The 18,900-nt window shown below is 43.1% G+C and overlaps 3 non-coding genes across 3 annotated transcripts; all 3 read left to right on the top strand.

Annotated features, from left to right (window-relative positions):
• The first annotated feature begins 1,221 nt into the window (after positions 1-1,221).
• On the top strand, positions 1,222-1,293 carry trnae-cuc (transfer RNA glutamic acid (anticodon CUC)). Its single transcript has one exon. It is a non-coding gene; the product is annotated as a tRNA-Glu (tRNA).
• A 1,122-nt stretch (positions 1,294-2,415) lies between these two features.
• Positions 2,416-2,487, top strand: trnae-cuc (transfer RNA glutamic acid (anticodon CUC)). The gene has a single exon. It is a non-coding gene; the product is annotated as a tRNA-Glu (tRNA).
• A 1,112-nt stretch (positions 2,488-3,599) lies between these two features.
• Positions 3,600-3,671, top strand: trnae-cuc (transfer RNA glutamic acid (anticodon CUC)). Its single transcript has one exon. It is a non-coding gene; the product is annotated as a tRNA-Glu (tRNA).
• Positions 3,672-18,900: the final 15,229 nt, after the last annotated feature.

The following is an 18,900-nucleotide window of genomic DNA, read 5'->3' as shown; positions in this document are numbered from 1 at the left end:
CACAGTGTTGCAACCTGTACCGTGTGCACTGCTTTTGGGTCCCTGATGGTCTAGTGGCTAGGATTTGGTGCTCTCACCGCCGCGGCTCGGGTTCGATTCCTGGTCAGGGAATGAGGGAATCAGGTTTTTGCACTGTGTTTAGCGTAAACTTAAGACAGTTCTGCTGTTGTTATCGAATGATATCCATCTAGAATGTCAATTTAATTGAGCCCTGTCACAAATTCAATAAGAACGTTGGTTTGTAAGAAGTCAACCTATGCGCACCACTTGATTTGAAATAACACTTTACAGCCAGCAGATTTACTACTTCTCTTTAGAGAAGGGCTCGCTTAACTCTTTTCAGCAGCTCTAGGACCGTTGTGGCTTTTAAAAACTAAAAGAATGATCAAGTTTTTCTGATACTTTGATGTGTGATACGGTGCTTAATAACATCTTGAGCAGCAAAGACAAATGCCATTTGTCATTAAATGACATGGGCATCCACGAATGATACGGAAAAGGAGAAATTTCATGGTCTATTGTCGGACGAAATGTTTTTGTCCGCGGACTTTGAGCATTTGGCGATCTGGCAGGTGCTGGCCGTCCATCCGTCTTGTATTGAGTTTGAGGGAGTCCCGTTTTTTTGTCGTACGACACTGTGGAATCTAATCTTCCCCACTTGCTTTGTAGAGGAGGAACTTAGAATGCACATGAGATAACAGATCATCACTTTAACTGAAGAGTCATAGCAAAACATGCTTCCTTGGTTGAAGAGTAGCTAGAGTGCATTAAGCTTGAGACTGTGTTTCCCCAACAAGCCACCCACTGTCTGAACAGAGGTAGAGATAGCAAGGTACATTTGAAAGCTGATTATACAAGGAGTAGAGAATGCATTGGCCAGGAATCGAACCCCAGTCAACTGCTTGGGAAGCAGCTATTCTCTCCACTATACCACCAATGCCCTGACAGACCCTGATTTAGTCATCTATCAACTGTTTTTCTTGTAGGGCGATGACACACTCACTCTTACTCAGGAATCTTTCTATTTCTCCCTGAAATAAGAGAGAAGTCTAAAGCGTGAAAGTTGTGCTTGCTTGGATTCATTCTCCAGATGTGCAGAATTGCTTTCATCTAAGGCTAAAATGTTCAAAACTTCAGTACAATGCATTGTGCCAAATAATTTGCCAGTTAGGAAGAGTTTACGACCGTGTTGCAACCTGTACCGTGTGCACTGCTTTTGGGTCCCTGATGGTCTAGTGGCAAGGATTCGGTGCTCTCACCGCCGCGGCCCGGGTTCGATTCCCGGTCAGGGAATGAGGTAATCAGGTTTTGGCACTGTGTGTAGCGTAAACCTAAGACACTTCTGCTGTTGTTATCCAATGAGATCCAACTAGAATGTCAATTTAATTGAGCCCTGTCACAAATTCAATAGGACCTTGGTTTGTAAGAAGTCATCCTATGCATACCACTTGATTTGAAATAACACTTTACAGCCAGCAGATTTACTACTTCTCTTTAGAGAAGGGCTCGCTTAACTCTTTCCAGCAGCTCTAGGACCATTGTGGCTTTTAAAAACTAAAAGAATGATCAAGTTTTTCTGATACTTTGATGTGTAACACGGTGCTTAATAACATCTTGAGCAGCAAAGAGAAATGCCATTTGTCATTAAATGACATGGGCATCCACGAATGATACGGAAAAAGAGAAATTTCATGGTCTATTGTCGGACAAAATGTTTTTGTCCGCGGACTTGAAGCATTTGGTAATCTGGCAGGTGCTGGCCGTCCATCCGTCCGTCCGTCCGTCTTGTATTGAGTTTGAGGGAGGCCCGTTTTTTGTGTCGTACGGCACTGTGGAATCTAATCTTCCCCACTTGCTTTGTAGAGGAGGAACTTAGAATGCACATGAGATAACAGACGATCACTTTAACTGAAGAGTCATAGCAAAACATGCTTCCTTGGTTGAAGAGTAGCTAGAGTGCATTAAGGTTGAGACTGTTTTTCCCCAACAAGCCACCCATTGTATGAACAGAGGTAGAGATAGCAAGGTACATTTGAAAGCTAATTATACAAGGAGCAGAGAATGCATTGGCCGGGAATCGAACCCCCGTCAACTGCTTGGGAAGCAGCTATCCTCTCCACTATACCACCAATGCCCTGACAGACCCTGATTTAGTCATCTATCAACTGTTTTTCTTGCAGGGCTATGACACACTCACTCTTACTCAGGAATCTTTCTATTTCTCCCTGAAATAAGAGAGAAGTCTAAAGCGTGAAATTTGTGCTTCCTTGGATTCATTCTCCAGATGTGCAGAATTGCTTTCATCTAAGGCTAAAATGTCCACAACTTCAGTACAATGCACTATGCCAAATAATTTGCCAGTTAGGAAGAGTTCACCACAGTGTTGCAACCTGTACCGTGTGCACTGCTTTTGGGTCCCTGATGGTCTAGTGGCTAGGATTCGGCGCTCTCACCGCCGCGGCCGGGGTTCGATTCCCGGTCAGGGAATGAGGGAATCAGGTTTTGGCACTGTGTTTAGCGTAAAACTTAAGACAGTTCTGCTGTTGTTATCGAATGATATCCATCTAGAATGTCAATTTAATTGAGCCCTGTCACAAATTCAATAGGAACGTTGGTTTGTAAGAAGTCATCCTATGCGCACCACTTGATTTGAAATAACACTTTACAGCCAGCAGATTTACTACTTCTCTTTAGAGAAGGGCTCGCTTAACTCTTTCCAGCAGCTCTAGGACCGTTGTGGCTTTTAAAAACTAAAAGAATGATCAAGTTTTTCTGATACTTTGATGTGTAACACGGTGCTTAATAACATCTTGAGCAGCAAAGACAAATGCCATTTGTCATTAAATGACATGGGCATCCACGAATGATACAGAAAAAGAGAAATTTCATGGTCTATTGTCGGACGAAATGTTTTTAACCGCGGACTTGGAGCATTTGGCGATCTGGCAGGTGCTGGCCGTCCATCCGTCTTGTATTGAGATTGAAGGAGTGCCGTTTTTTGTGTCGTACGGCACTGTGGAATCTAATCTTCCCCACTTGCTTTGTAGAGGAGGATCTTAGAATGCACATGAAATAACAGACCATCACTTTAACTGAAGAGTCATAGAAAAGCATGCTTCCTTGGTTGAAGAGTTGTTAGAATGCTTTAAGCTTGAGACTGTGCTTGCCCAACAAGCCACCCATTGTCTGAACAGAAGTAGAGATAGCAAGGTACATTTGAAAGTTGATTATACAAGGAGCAGAGAATGCACTGGCCGGAAATCGAACCCAGGTCAACTGCTTGGGAAGCAGCTATTCTCTCCACTATACCACCAACGCCCTGACAGACCCTGATTTAGTCATCTATCAACTGTTTTTCTTGCAGGGCTATGACACACTCACTCTTACTCAGGAATCTTTCTATTTCTCCCTGAAATAAGAGAGAAGTCTAAAGCGTGAAACTTGTTCTTGCTTGGATTTATTCTCCAGATGTGCAGAATTGCTTTCATCTAAGGCTAAAATGTCCACAACTTCAGTACAATGCACTGTGCCAAATAATTTGCCAGTTAGGAAGAGTTCACCACAGTGTTGCAACCTGTACCGTGTGCACTGCTTTTGGGTCCCTGATGGTCTAGTGGCTAGGATTCGGCGCTCTCACCGCCGCGGCCCGGGTTCGATTCCCGGTCAGGGAATGAGGGAATCAGGTTTGTGCACTGTGTTTAGCGTAAACTTAAGACAGTTCTGCTGTTGTTATCGAATGGCAGATTATCCCCTAACATGAACTCTGCTAACATTATCCTTCTACAGAAACCAGGAAAAGACCCTGTACTTCCATCCAGCTACCGCCCAATATCACTAATAAATGTAGACCTCAAAATAATCTGCAAAGCTCTCGCCGAAAGAATAGAAAAAATAACTCCCCTTATAATACATCCTGACCAGACAGGTTTTATAAAGGGTAGACACTCATCCACTAACACACACACACACTAATTAATCTCATAGATTATTCTACCATCAGCAACTTGGAATCGTCAACAATCGTCTCTTTAGATGCTGAAAAAGCATTTGATAAAGTTAACTGGAAATTTTTATTTGCAGCATTAAACAATGTCGGGTTTGGGGCGTACTTCATTAACTGGATAAGGATACTATATAGCTCCCCAAATGCATGTGTCAGGACAAATGATCAAATTTCTCCAAGCTTCAGTCTGCAGAGAGGTACCAGACAGGGTTGCCCACTTTCACCCTCACTTTTTGCAATCTTCATCGAACCTTTAGCAGCCGCTATCAGACAAGATAGAAATATTAAAGGCATCCATCCCAAAAATATTGAACACAAAATAAGTCTTTATGCTGATGATGTATTACTTTTCCTTCAGAACTCAGAGACATCTCTCACTCACACGATCACACTCATAAATAAATTCTCAGCACTTTCTGACTACTCTATCAACTGGTCTAAGACCATCGTTCTGCCCATCAACTGTAGTTTCAAGAATATACCTGTTATCACTTTCAAGGGTGTAACTTTGGCTTTGACATTGGTGGGGACAGGGACCTAATCCCCCCCACCCCCACCCCCCAAAACTGCCACAAATGATATACCTTCAGTCGGTGTACAACCGAATCAATCAATGACACACATTGATAGTTTACACGTCTGTTTACTTCTGCCGTGAAACGGGTCTCCATGAAACAAAACATTACAATAACAGAAAAAATGTAGGCCTACTTTATTTTCAACTATACAGCATTAAGCAGTTAGTCTAAGTGATTTATATTTAAACAATGAACTTTCCTTCTGCAATGGTGTAGGGCATGCTATATGAAAGGAGAACTAACTAAATAAATACTTACATCTTAACATCACTTTACATCTTAACATTACTTTACTCCTCAAGACTTAGTAAGTATTTCAGCCATACTGCAACTGTCATCTCAACTGATGAGCACAAGAATGGGTCTATGTGAAGGAGCCAAACACATGCCTACGTCGATCGTTAACTGCGACAAACTGTTGGCATATTTGTTTTATGTCTATATTATCCAGTATGTCCTGATGAACATGGCATACAGCTGCATTGTTCAATCTCACTTGGGTCATTGTTGACCGCAGCCATGTTTTCAGCCTTCTCAGGGCACTGAAGCTTCTCTCTGCTTCAGCTGATGAAACTGGCACAACTAAAAGCAGCCTGACAAGGCTTTCCACTTCATTAAACAAACCCCTCACCTCAACTGGCATCCCTCTGATAATAGTAGCCACCTCACTACTAGATGTGAATGTATATTTTGACCTGAACATGGCCAACTGAATCTCAAGAGTCTGCCTGTTATTTTCTGGGTACTGATCAACAATGCCATCCACCTTTCCAGACAGCAGAGTTTCTTCCAATTTCTGCAAGACACACAGATCAGGTTGGTTAAACCTATCCTCAAACTGAACAGCTACAGTATCCAGCACCTTGTAAAATTCTGGTCTGTAAGACTCCTCAGGTGTCTTGGGAGTGTGACTGCCTGCCTCACCAGTGTACCGTTTCGGTGGCCGTCTCTGGTGAGGAATCTGAATTGGCTCAAGTTCCAGGGAATCCACCATTTCCACAGCTTTATCGAACACTTTCTGGAATTTTTCCTCATTTCTTTTACCCTGTAGGGTGGATTTGACGCACTCTATTGCTTCCTTCATTCCAGCAATTGTTGCTGTTCTTTTCTGCAGGGACTTATTGAGGCATTCTAGCTCCTCAATGACCTCCAATGCCACTAGAAGCCCAAGCACTATCTTTCCCTTTGAAAATCTGTCATGCAAACCATTTGCCTTAGCAGCTGAGCTTGACCCACTTGCTGCCATCTCCTCTAGGCTCACCAGCACACTCTCATATTGAGATAGCACGGCTTTGACAGCATTTCCCCTTACTGTCCACCTGGTTGGGCAGAGTGGTCTAAGAGACACATTTGGTCCCTCTGAATCTGCGGCTACAGCTGAAAACATGCCCTTGAATTTGCCTGACTGCTTGCTTAATGTCCCCAGATCATGCACCCACTCTAAGGCATCACGAATTAAAGGACTGGCCTGACATGCAGCCTGTGTTATCAGGTTCAGGCAGTGAGGCCCGCAGTGCACATCCAATGCCAGTGGTTGCTGTTTTTTTCATTTCTGCCTGTGCACCTGAATACGATCCTGACATGTTTGCTGCACCATCATATGCCTGACCTCTCAAATATGCCAATGGGATATTCAGCCTCAAAAGCACATCCACCGCTGCTCTTGCTATCTCCACTCCAGTAGTTCTTGACACTTGATATAAGCCCACAAACACCTCATGTGGAACCAGATCCTCATCCACATACCTAAAACATATGGACTCTTGCTCAGTCCCTGAAATATCTTGAGTACCATCTATAATGATGGAGAACTGCTGCACAGACAGAGATCTGAGAGTTTGTGCAATATCTTTAACTATACAGGTGCCAAACAACTGTAAAATCTCATTTTGCACTGTTGGAGATGTATAATCATGGTGGACAACCAGTCAGAGAGACAGGCGTCATCCTTGGCTTTATGTTTCAAGTGTTGAAACAGGTTACCATCTTCCTTTCCATGGCCACGCATTGCCAATCCCTGCCTGCTAAGGAACTGTACTGAACCAACAATACTTCTTAAGCAGTGTCTGGCATTTCCCTGCTGTTTTGACCAGGCACTTGAGAGTTGTGAATCTATGGGGGCTGCTTGTTGAGCATGCACTGTGACTGCATGATGATGGGCCTGAGAATTTTGGTGCCGTTCAAATCTTTCAAGCGCATTCTTCCAGTTTGTATACCCCTTGGAGGAGAATGCAGGGTCTGCTTTTTTTGACATAGCACTTTTCTGTACAGTATATGCCTTCACACAGTAAAAACAGAGAACTCCCTTTACTGCAGGACTATAATGAAGCCATGGGTACTGTTTATACCACCTTTCTTGAAAATGGAGGACCCTACTGGTCAATGTTTGATCTGGGATGGATTTTGGGTCAGGCTGGTTTGGCTTATTGCCTATGTCCAGACTATCACCACCACTACACTGCTCTTCATCACTGCCGGTGTCACTCTCACTGCTGCTCTCCCTGATGCTCACTACAGGTGTGCCAGTTTCCTTAGAAATAGCCCACATGATACCATTAGCCATACTGTAACATTATGTGATGATAATTACATGTGACCTCATGATATCACCACCCACATAATTAACTGCATACTTTTTATCCTCACATTAAAAAACATGGTTGTTCTTAATTGACCTCACCTTTGACCCTGACTCTTCTCCTGTATCTTCCCCTGTATCATGTGTCATGATTGCCACCTGATAAAATAATACATTGATACGACGTACAAAAAAACCATAACATGTCAATTCATTTTTTTGCCAAGCATACACCAATTAATCACTTTACATCATTAACCAACATTCATCTACCAACATGAATTGTGTTAAAAATTACTAGTAGTATCAATCAATAATCAACAATAAAATTCACCTGTGCTCCTGTCTCTTCGCCTTTGTCTGAGCTATTAGAACATGGCTGAGCTGTCACCTGTTAAATAGCAGTGACATCCCATGAGCATTCACTTAATGCACTCAAAGACAGTAATGAACCATCATCAGCCTATCATTGGTTATGTAACCCATGGTAAATTACAGGACAACTTCGGCAACTAATCATCATTCAACTTCACCTGTGACTCTTTCTCTCCATCGCCGTCTGCCTGTGTTGTAGTGTGGCGTTGTGATGTTGGATCTGTCACCTGGACAATAAAATGGGCCATGAATGCCATTTCATTCATTGGATATTCAACTGCACAACAGTCTCTGCAGTTAGTTGTGCCATCGTAGACAACTTGATTCATAGATAACGAGTTTGCCCTGCTAACGGGCTGTGTTCCAAACGTCATTTCATTAGCGAGTGATAGTGTGACTTACAGATTTCTTTGAAAAGTAGCTCCGTATGTCCACTTTTTTTCTTTTGCCTGCCATCTCACTTGGCAGTCATGTGCCCGTGTCACCCTTGTTGCACCAAAGATTCTGGAACGTTAGCCTGCCAGAGTAATTTAATAACGTACCGTGTGGTAACACCACTGATTAGCGCAGTGATAGAACCTACCGAAAAGACCTCAGCTTTTTTTTTTTTTGGCGCTCCTGCCTCCTAGCAACCATACACAACCTAGAGTCTCACGTGAAAGAAGGGGAAGGCACAGCCAATCAGATTGGTCGTCAGCCTTTGGCAAAGGACTTTTGGTTAACCCTTTCTTCGCCGCAATGCGAATGAGACGGGAGACCGTTTTTTCTCCCCAGCCCCAGTGATCAAATTGGTGCGGACAAAACGATAATCGCTGGATATTGGTGGGGACGCGTCCCTTATATCCATGCCGAAATTACGCCCATGGTTTTGCATGTTTTTACTTCATCTTGATTATTATTTTGTCTTCAGGAATACCATATTAATACACATGAAAAATCGTTTTTCATGCTGAAATAAGATCTGCTCCTCGCATAATGTAAGTGTAACAGACAGAAAAGAAGAGAGGAGAGCATCAGGGAATTTATCATGTTAATGTTTCAACTAGCCTCCGATTTCCTGAAGCCTTGAGGTCACGCAAGTCTTCATTAAGGCCAAGCCTTGGAGAAACTTACATCAACTTATTTCTTCGTGAATCAAATACAAAAAAGCTGCTTTGAGAAGAGATCAAAACAGTTATACAGCATTTGTATATTTGTTTCATAAATAGTGTTAATTTAATATTCACCAGAAATTAGAAAAATAATTTATTCATCCCCCAATGGGGGAAATTCAAATTAGTCAAGTAGCTCAAATTTTTGTTAAATATTTACAATGATTGTAATAACAACATCAATAACTAGAAAGCTGCAAGCAGCTGTGAGCAGGACCGAGATGACGTACGTTGGAATGTGCGTACGTTGGGGCATGCGCTGGACGCTGGAGCTGCAGCTCTGCCCACACGCACGATACCCTCTCCGTACGTACGAGCACATAATAACCCCAATGCAGCGGGATTTTTGAAAATGCGATGATGATAAGGCTTTCAAATCACAAACGCCATCACATGATTTTCACTGCCTGGCCACGCCCACACCGTTCAGAGTTTTGAAAAGTTTTTCAATTAATTTTCCCCCCGTGTCTTAAGAGTAACCTGGCCAAGTTTGAAGATTTTAGCATGAAATATGTAGGAGGAGTTTGATCAAATGCAAGGTGTGTTAAAAAAAAGACATTTCTGACCACCATTAGGTGGCGCTGTAGGTGGATGTCACTATTTTATATGTGCGCGTTCAGGCTGGGTCCAGCAATCACCGAATGACGTTTGGGACAGATTGGATAGTGTATGTGGAAGTTATAGGCGACTTAATTTTTTGTGGCCAGTCATATATTTGAGGTGTCGCCACGGCCACGCCCTTTGAGGTTTGAAAAACTTTCTCCATGTTTTAAGAGTAACCTGTCCAAGTTTGAAGCTTGTAGCATGAAATATGTAGGAGGAGTTCGATCAAATGCGAGGTGTGGAAAAAAAATACTTTTCCAACCACCAGCAGGTGGCGCTATAGGTGGATGTCACTATGATAATATGTACGCGTTCAGCATTCACCTTATGAAGTTTGGGACAGATTGGATAATGCATGTGGAAGTTATAAGCGACTTGAATTTTGATTCGAGTGATGGCAAGTCATCAAACTTGAGGCGTCGCCACGGCCACGCCCTTTTGAAAAAGTTTCCCCATGAATTTTTCCCCCCATGTCTTAAGAGTAACCTGGCCAAGTTTGAAGAGTGTAGCATTAAATCTGTGGGACAAGTTCGATCTTATGCAAGGCGTGGAATCGGTCAAAAATGGCATAAAAACTCACTTTCAATCCAAAATGGCCGCCTTCCTGTGGACATGGGACCATGGCGGGAAGAGACTTTTTTGTGCATCTGGGCATGATGAATGAGTGTACCGAAATTCATCGTCCTACGCAAAACTAATCCTATTAAGGGGACCATTTTTAAGCATCGTAGGGGGCGCTACAGAGTCAATGAGCGACTCCCAAAAATATAAAGTTTAGATACTTTCATGTCGTCGACTGGCAGGTGGCGCTCGCAAAATTTCATGAGTTTTCGCAGACCTTTTGCAAAGAAAGAAAGAAAGAAAGAAAGAAAGAAAGAAAGAAAGAAAGAAAGAAAGAAAGAAAGAACTAGAAAGCTGCAAGCAGCTGTAGGCGGGACCGAGGTGGCGTACGTTGGGATGTGCGTACGTTGGGCCGGCCATCCCCTTGGAGGTTTGAAAAAGTTTCTCCATGAATTTTTCCCCCCATGTCTTAAGAGTAACCTGGCCAAGTTTGAAGCTTAAAGCATTAAATCTGTAGGAGCGAGTTTGATCAAATGCGAGGTGTGGAAAAAAAAAGACATTTCCGACCACCAGCAGGTGGCGCTATAGGTGGATGTCATTATGTTATATTTGCGCGTTCAGGCTGGGTCCAGCAATCACCGTATGAAGTTTGGGACAGATTGGATAATGTATGTGGGAGTTATAAGCGACTTCATTTTTTGAGTCGAGTGATGGCGAGTCATCAAACTTTGAGGCGTTCCCACGCCCTTTAAGTTTTGAAAAAGTTTTTCCATGAATTATACCCCCCATGTCTTAAGAGTCACCTTGCCAAGTTTGAAGTCTGTAGCATTAAATCTGTAGGACAAGTTTGATCTCAACCTACTAAGGCCCAAGGTGATTTTTTTTTACATGCATTTTTTATTTCTCTTTGCTATTTGGGCTTATTGGGACCTAATTAGACTAGAAACTAAGCATCAATATTGGTATTTAAGACTCTCCACATCAATAAAATGATAAGTGTCTTTGATGTTTAATTGAAAGAGTGTATAAATGAAATTCGATGAATTCGTTTCCAGATTCCGACACAATGGGTGTTCACGGAGGAATCTCCCAAGGTATCGTCTAAGTATTGGGTTCCTTATGGATCTTAGAGAGAATATAAAATCTATGGGGTCTTGGTTCAGATTCACCTATGTTGTGTTTTTTCTGTTTGCATTAATAAATTTAGTTCTATGTAACTTGTCGATAATTCAACTAAACTAAGATTTATGTTATAGATCATTGCTTGCCTTATAGACAACATTTCCCAGTATCTTCCTAATGTTAAAAATCTCTTCACTTTCACAGTTGTGCTGGATATTATGAAGAAATGCACTTAAAATACCTTCCATCCATCATCTTGCGCTGGTCCGGGGATCGGGTCGCGGGGGCAGCAGCTTGAGCAAAGAGACCCAGACGTCCCTGTCCCCGGCCACTTCCTCCAGCTCCTCTGGGGGGACCCCGAGGCGTTCCCAGGCCAGCCGAGAAACAGTCTCTCCAACGTGTCCTGGGTCTTCCCCGGGGCCTCCTCCCAGTGGGACGGGCCCAGAACACCTCACCAGGGAGGCGTCCAGGAGGCATTCTCACCAGATGTCCGAGCCACCTCATCTGACTCCTCTGGATGCGGAGGAGCAGCGGTTCTACTCCGAGCCCCTCCCGGATGACCGAGCTTCTCACCCTATCTCTAAGGGAGAGCCCAGACACCCTGCGGAGGAAACTCATTTGGGCCGCTTGTATTTGCGATCTCGTTATTTCGGTCACTACCCATAGGTGAGGGTAGGAACATAGATTGACCGGTAAATCGAGAGCTTCGCCTTCTGGCTCAGCTCCTTCTTCACCACGACGGGCCGGTGCAGAGCCCGCATCCGTCTGTCAATCTCCTGCTCCATTCGTCCATCACTCGTGAATAAGACCCCAAGATACTTGAACTCCTCCACTTGGGGAAGGATCTTATTCCCGACCCGGAGATTGCATTCCACCCTTTTCCGGCCGAAGACCATGGTCTCGGATTTGGAGGTGCTGATTCCCATCCCAGCCGCTTCACACTCGGCTGCGAACCGCTCCAGTGAGAGCTGAAGGTCACGGCCTGACGACGCCAACAGAACAACATCGTCCGCAAAAAGCAGAGACCCGATTCTGAGGTAGCCAAACCAGACCCCCTCAACGCCCTGGCTGTGCCTAGAAATTCTGTCCATAAAAATTATGAACAGAATCGGTGACAAAGGGCAGCCCTGACGGAGTCCAACCCTCACAGGAAACATGTCCGACTTACTGCCAGCAATGCGGACCAAACTCTGACACCGGTCATACAGAGACCGAACAGCCCATATCAAGGAGTCCGGCACTCCATACTCCCGGAGCACCCCCCACAAGAGTCCCCGAGGGACATGGTCGAACGCCTTCTCCAAGTCCACAAAACACATGTAGACCGGTTGGGCGAACTCCCATGCACCCTCCAGGATCCTGCGGAGGGTATAGAGCTGGTCCGCTGTTCCACGGCCAGGACGAAAACCACACTGCACTTCCTGAATCCAAGATTCAACTATTCGGCGGATCCTCCTCTCCAGTACCCCCGAAAAGACCTTACCAGGGAGGCTGAGGAGTGTGATCCCTCTATAGTTGGAACACACCCTCCGGTCCCCCTTTTTAAAGAGGGGGACCACCACCCCGATCTGCCAGTCCAGAGGCACTGCCCCCCATGTCCACGCGATGCTGCAGAGGCGTGTCAACCAAGACAGCCCCACAACATCCAGAGCCTTGAGGAACTCAGGACGGACCTCATCCAACCCCGAGGAGTTTTTTGACCACCTCGGCAACCTCAGCCCCAGAAATGGGAGGTCCCACGTCCGAGCTCCCCAACTCTGCTTCCTCATCGGAAGGCGTCGGTAGGATTGAAGAGCACTTAAAATACATCTGAATAAAATGTTTTTTTCAGATCACTGCTATCACAGTATTAAAAAACTTGCCTTTGCAGCATATGAATATGTGGTGGAGATAATATTACTTACCAGAGGTGAGTGTGGAACAGAGATTTGATATGGGGCTGGAGGAACTGTATATTGGTTGTCATGGGGACTTTTACTTTGTGCAGAGTCGCCATGTAGGGACATAGTTTGACCAAAATAATTTAAATTCTAGGAAAAAAATCCTGGGTTTGGGGAGTGGCTGGGCCAGTGGAGAGCATTGCTTCAGTTAGTCTTTAGGAAATGTATGTAATTCACTGTAATGTCCTCTGAAATTAAGAGACGGGTGCATAAAACATAACTAAGTGTGTGTGCTAAGGGTAGAGAAGATGTAGGAGCTGCCTAAAGTCTGTCAGATTTTTTTATTTTTCAAATTTCATCTCTAGTCTGCAAGTGAAATGGAGTCTGACTTTAAGATGAAGAAAGACTTAAAGGTGGGGTAGGGGTTCTTTTTCTGGAGCATTTTTTACATATTCCTTGAAATACTATTCACATCCCCATTGCAACCAATTAATTAAAAGTTTTGACACAAAAATTAAAAGTTTTAGTGGCCTCTAAGAACGAACAATCCAGGAAAAACACTATCCAATCATACTGAACGATGATTGGATTCTGATGCGTCTATCAAACTGCAATCTGCTCCTCCTTCCCCCTGTGCGCGTACCCTTCTTCGTGAACAAATTACGCGTGCCCAGAAGCTTGGCAGGAAGCTAAACTAGAGCCAGCTTGGCTAGCACCTAGCATTATTAAACGTATAGTTAGCATATACTAAATACGGCAACGACGATTTAAACAGCGCTCGTGCACCTTTCTGCTCGTGAACAAGCATTGCGCGTTCAAGTACTCTAGAGGCGTGGCTTCGGGGGAAAGTCTGAAGAAAGGGGTTAGGACTTTGTACCTGTGTATTTTCAAAATGCAGCTTCGCTGGACTCTAGGACTCCTGAAATCTAGGATCTCCTACCCTACCTTTAAGGCTTTCCCATAGTCAAAACTTCCAGCAAAGCTCTGGATTTATTGCCATCCTACTACTTTCACAAGATTTGCTGGCTCAGTAATTAATTTCATCCCACAGAGAACAGACTTCCCAGACTTCTGTGATGCAGGCACTTCAGACTTGGCTGAAATAAACAAATTCGTGGTCACCAAGCCAGAAACACAACTTTAGAGAAGAAGACACAAACAAAACAACCAACTTTGGAAATATGAGAGAAACATTGACAGAGGTGTTTTGGGCTTTAGGATAGAAAATAGTCAGTCTTTTGTGTCAGCTAGTATTGCTCATGTTTCTTCTCTGAATATTGTACATGTGATCTCTAGTGCAAGTCAATTCCTCCAAAACTAAGCACTAAAACATGTTAGTTATTGGTTTTGTTTAAATTTAGCTTTCTCACTTTATAACTGATTGTGCTTTTCATCTTATTGTAAATAAGATGTGGGTGTGTGTGTGTTAGGGATAAAGGTAAAATCGGCGTGTTATTCAAAAGTACTAGCTTGAGATCTACCAAATTTCAGAGTGTTTGTGGGTTGTTGTTGTTTTTTTGGACCACCATCGCACCACCAATTCCATGTTCGCCATGGTTCACAGTATCCTTTAAAAACAAACATAAAACACTTTCAGTTCACAGAACATTTTTTCCTCACATTTCCTTCTACCAGTTCTCAAAGATCATCGCTTCTGTTGAGGACTACGAGGATCCTGAGATGAACTAAACACAACTTCAGCCACAACAAGTGACACAACCAAGGGCGTAGGAATGAGTTTAACATTGGGGGGGACACATTTCGGAAACCTGACGAATATAAAAAAAAATCTCAATTTTTTTCCAATTTTATTTTTGTCATGTTCATGTTTTGATTTCACAGTTGAAGTTTTTGTCATCTGGCTCAGCTGCGCCTTTTGTTTTGTCCAAAGTTAAAAATAAACCAAGTTTGCTTTTTACATCTCTCGAGTCCGTGTCCTACCAACCCACCCGTCACGACACATTTTTTCCTTATAGAAATTCTTATTTTAAGCGAAACAATGTAACTTCTCAAAAATCCCACTCTGGAGCTCCCCCTACAGGCTTGGAGGTAATGTACGGTTACAGTGTCGTAAATACAACACCCTTTCACTTTCACTTTTCACGTTTGTTGACGAACCGGCGAGGAGTTAGAAGGTGCAAGCTATGTCGACCGAGAAGGTAAGACAAGTCAAATGTACCTGGGAGCGTGAGAGGGGTCTATTTGTTTTTGCGGTAGGTGTGCCAGAAAGCAAGTCGAAGTACTTCCGCTCAGCTACCGGGCCGCTCCAGCAAAGTTCCATAGCGCAGTTTTTTCAACTCAGACCCCCGAAGGCAGGGTTGCCAACTCTCACGCATCTGCCGTGACACTCACTCCTTCAGACTTAGTGTCACGCTCTCACACTTAACAAAGAAATCTCACACTAGATATATTTTTCTTTCTGTGTTGATTTTTTTTCACTCGTTCTATAATTTTCGAATGCTTAAACTCATGGACCACAGCAGAGCACGGGCGAAACAAAGGGTTAATTTTCCCCTCCCGCAGTTCCTTCTCTCAAAGATGGCGTGTCATTGGTGGGGACAGCCTCGCTATCTGTGATTGGATCACCTTCTGTAGCGCTATGCCTGGCTTGTTGTTGCTAGGTTGGTTGCTAGGTTGGTTGCTAAGCGGTGATAGCGGGAAAACAGCTGACGAGGTGACGGGTCTTTTATTCGCTGGCTCGGAGTAATCATGTCTGACTCGGGCAAGAAAAGAAAACTGACGGACATAAGAGGTTATTTCACCAAGTCAACGGTAAGTTACTCAGCAGTTTGTCTGCCTCAATGAACGGCGGCGCCATGCATTGCATGGCTCATTCATACAAGATATGGCTAGTTAATAGGCTCAAAGCTACAAACTTAATAGTTTGTAGGAGCTCAGGAAAAAGTGAGCTGTGGAAAAGTGTTTTTCATGTGCCAGTATGTCTTTATTTTTAATAAATGTTTGCTGGACCTTAATCTTTTGACTGCTGGTGTTTTATTTTTGTGGGAACTGTGCAGAGCTAATAAATGCTTGTTGCTAATGCTAAGTAGTCATCCGCCTACATTTTTCAAAAATTGTACATTTCCACTTTTATTGTTCACACTTTTCACACTTATCTTTGCAGTGTGCACTTTCAAAACTTCATCAGTTGATATTTTATACAAAATGCACCCAAACTCATCAACTTACAGATCCTGAAATTTCAGAAACACATAACACACATAAAACATCTTTTTGTGGCAATGTCTGCTTGGGCCTGGGATAATGTTGAAGTCACCAGAAACTTGAGTGACTTGCATAAAAAAATCAATTCTCAATCTTGCCATTATGGTTTACATTAAAAAAAAAAATCAGAGGGCTGTGAATCAGATGGGATTTGCATTTTTCACCCCAGAATTGGTTAAAATGCAGGAAATTGCATCTAAGAAATAAAAAATTTCTGGGGGAGGCCCCCCACACCCCCCACACGAAGGACGTGTCCCTCAAACTTAGTTGGTGGTGGAGTGAAAAAATTATGTCCCCACCAATCTCAACATCATTATTACACCCTTGTGCAAAAACATTATTTATGTTTGTGTGCCTGAGAGTGTAAATGGAAAGGTTCCACTCATTTATGAACCATATCAAAATGATTTCTAGGATTCAGTCATTTTAAATTTTTAAGCCCTTTTATTATTGTTGGTAACAAGGAGCATTGTATTCGATATAAAAAACAAAATGATTCTCAGAGGGCAGTCCTGAGGCGATTCCTGTGGGAACTACCTGAGCAGCATTTTCCCACCCGCAGGCCCTTCGGTTGCAGGCATTCCTCTTCTCTCAAAACTGACATTGACTGGCGTGTGGAGTTCCCCAGGGTCCAATTCTGGAGCCTCTTTTATTCAACATTTACATTCTCCCACTGACTCAGATTATGTGAAGCAACAGAAAATGTTACCACAGTTTTCTGGGTGCGATTACATGACCTCTCTGTTGCACAGGTCAGCAGCTTGAAGACAAGCAGAGTTTACAGAAGTCTCTTCCCCGAGGAAAGCCATCAGCAAAAGAACTTCAGACAAACCAGAGAAGTGACAGTGATAACACATTAATCAAACAATTGTCCTTTAGATGTACAGAACAGTCTAAAGTGACTTTGATGAATGATACTCATTTTTTAACTTTGATTTTATACCAAGATTTACTAAACAATCTTCATAAAAGCTTCTAGCAGCTGAAATGTAGGACTTCACAACCAACATGATCCAGACTTATGATTTAGATGCAAGTTTCTGTTTACAATTCTGTTGATTTTAAGTTTGAAAGTTCAGACACATTTTGTCTTGTGTGAAAAGTTTGTAATAAAAGAGAAAGCCCACATCATAAAGAGCTGAGACAGTAGGGAGAAAGCACTTAAAGGAAAATGAAATACAGGGATTTTTGCATTTAATTTGACTTTTAATTATAATTATACTCCGTAACATGTCATTCATGTTTCATCTCATCGGCTTCATTTTGTTTGTTTGTTTTGTACTTTTTTGCTAGAGCTGAAGGACAGTCATAGCCTATTAGAAGGCCCACATCACAGTCTTGAAGTGGTGGCAACTCGTGTGCCAGATTTTTGAGATGAGACCATTGCAAAGCTGTAGAAGATATTGGTACACTGGATTTGTCAACTGGAATGAAGTCACGTGTATATACTTGCCGTAACAGAATATGATTGTCGTTATGGAAGCTTCTAACTTGCAGGCCAACTACACTTTGACTGGGGATAACTCATTGTACTGAGCTTCAACTGCAGTGGTTGAGTGGCTACATTCAGTTCTCTGGCAACATCTTCCAGGACAAAAGTTGAATCACTCTGTGTATCAAGAGGAGCATATGTGAGAATTTCTTTTTCAGGTTCATTTACAGATGACAGGTAAACAGGAACGATACTTGAAGTAGCGGATGCCTCTCTAATGACAGCATGGGAGTTGACTTTATGGATCTGAGTTACTTGTCCTTCTGTAGATGAACTTTCATTGTGACTTCTCCTAATTTCCTTCCCTTCTCATCGTCATGCAAACAGGTCGGATGGCGGCGGCCACACACTCCACAGATATGCTTTGTTCTACAATCTTTTGTGATATGGCCTTTACGTAAACATCCAAAGCAAAGATGGTTCTGATGCATGAATGTCTTTTTATCTCCCATAGGCTTGGCAGCGAAGACTGAACACTTGGCTATGCCATGCAATTCTTCTTTGCAGATGAGGCAAGGTACCCTAGGCCTAGGAAATGACACATTTTCTGAGACCTTTAAAGTGTGATCTTTGGATTGGGCACTTGTGCTCAGAACCTTTGCTCTTTTAAATGGCTTCTCATCTGGGATTCTAGAATTTAGAAAGAGGGGAGAGGCTATGGGGTTACAGGCTATACGAGCCTCTTTCAACACAAACTCAGTGAAGCGATTGAAAACTGGATATTCTCCTGATTTATCAAGTTCATCTACAGCAATCCTACTCCATTTCCGTACAATCCAATCAGGCAGTTTTTTCAAGAGCTTATGATTTTCCTCACAGTCATTCAGTATGGCCAGTCCTTTAACATGAGGCATTGCTTCTGCACAGCTTTTTAAGAAATCTGCAAACTCTCTTAATGCAGAAGAATCATTTGAATTAATCTTAGGCCATTTCATAAGTTTGTCTCTGAATGCTTTCTGTACAACAAATGGGTTGCCATAGCGGTCCTCCAAAACTGCCCAGGCACCCTCATATGCATCTTCAGAGCTCCGGTAGAAGAACCCTTCCACGGCTTTGCGTGCCTCTCCTGTAAGGTAGCTTTTCAGATAAAGCATCTTTTCACTGGCAGGGATAGGTTTTCTACCAATTAAAATTAGGAAAGACATTTTAAAGTCAACAAACTTCAGAGGATCACCAGAGAAGACAGTTGGTTCAGGAACAGGAAGGCGATTTAAGCTTAGTGAACTTGCAATTGCGTCAGCCAATCTGGCTGTTTCACTATGGGATGCTGTCTGTGATTGCAACACTGTGGGTCGATTTGAATTCATAACTGTGGTAGCTTTAAGAGGGGCT

This window comes from Odontesthes bonariensis, chromosome 8 (assembly GCF_027942865.1).
Source record: "Odontesthes bonariensis isolate fOdoBon6 chromosome 8, fOdoBon6.hap1, whole genome shotgun sequence".
Taxonomy (NCBI): Eukaryota; Metazoa; Chordata; class Actinopteri; order Atheriniformes; family Atherinopsidae; genus Odontesthes; species Odontesthes bonariensis.
The sequence above is the reverse complement of the archived record's forward strand: the minus strand, read 5'-3'. Positions and strand labels throughout refer to the sequence as shown.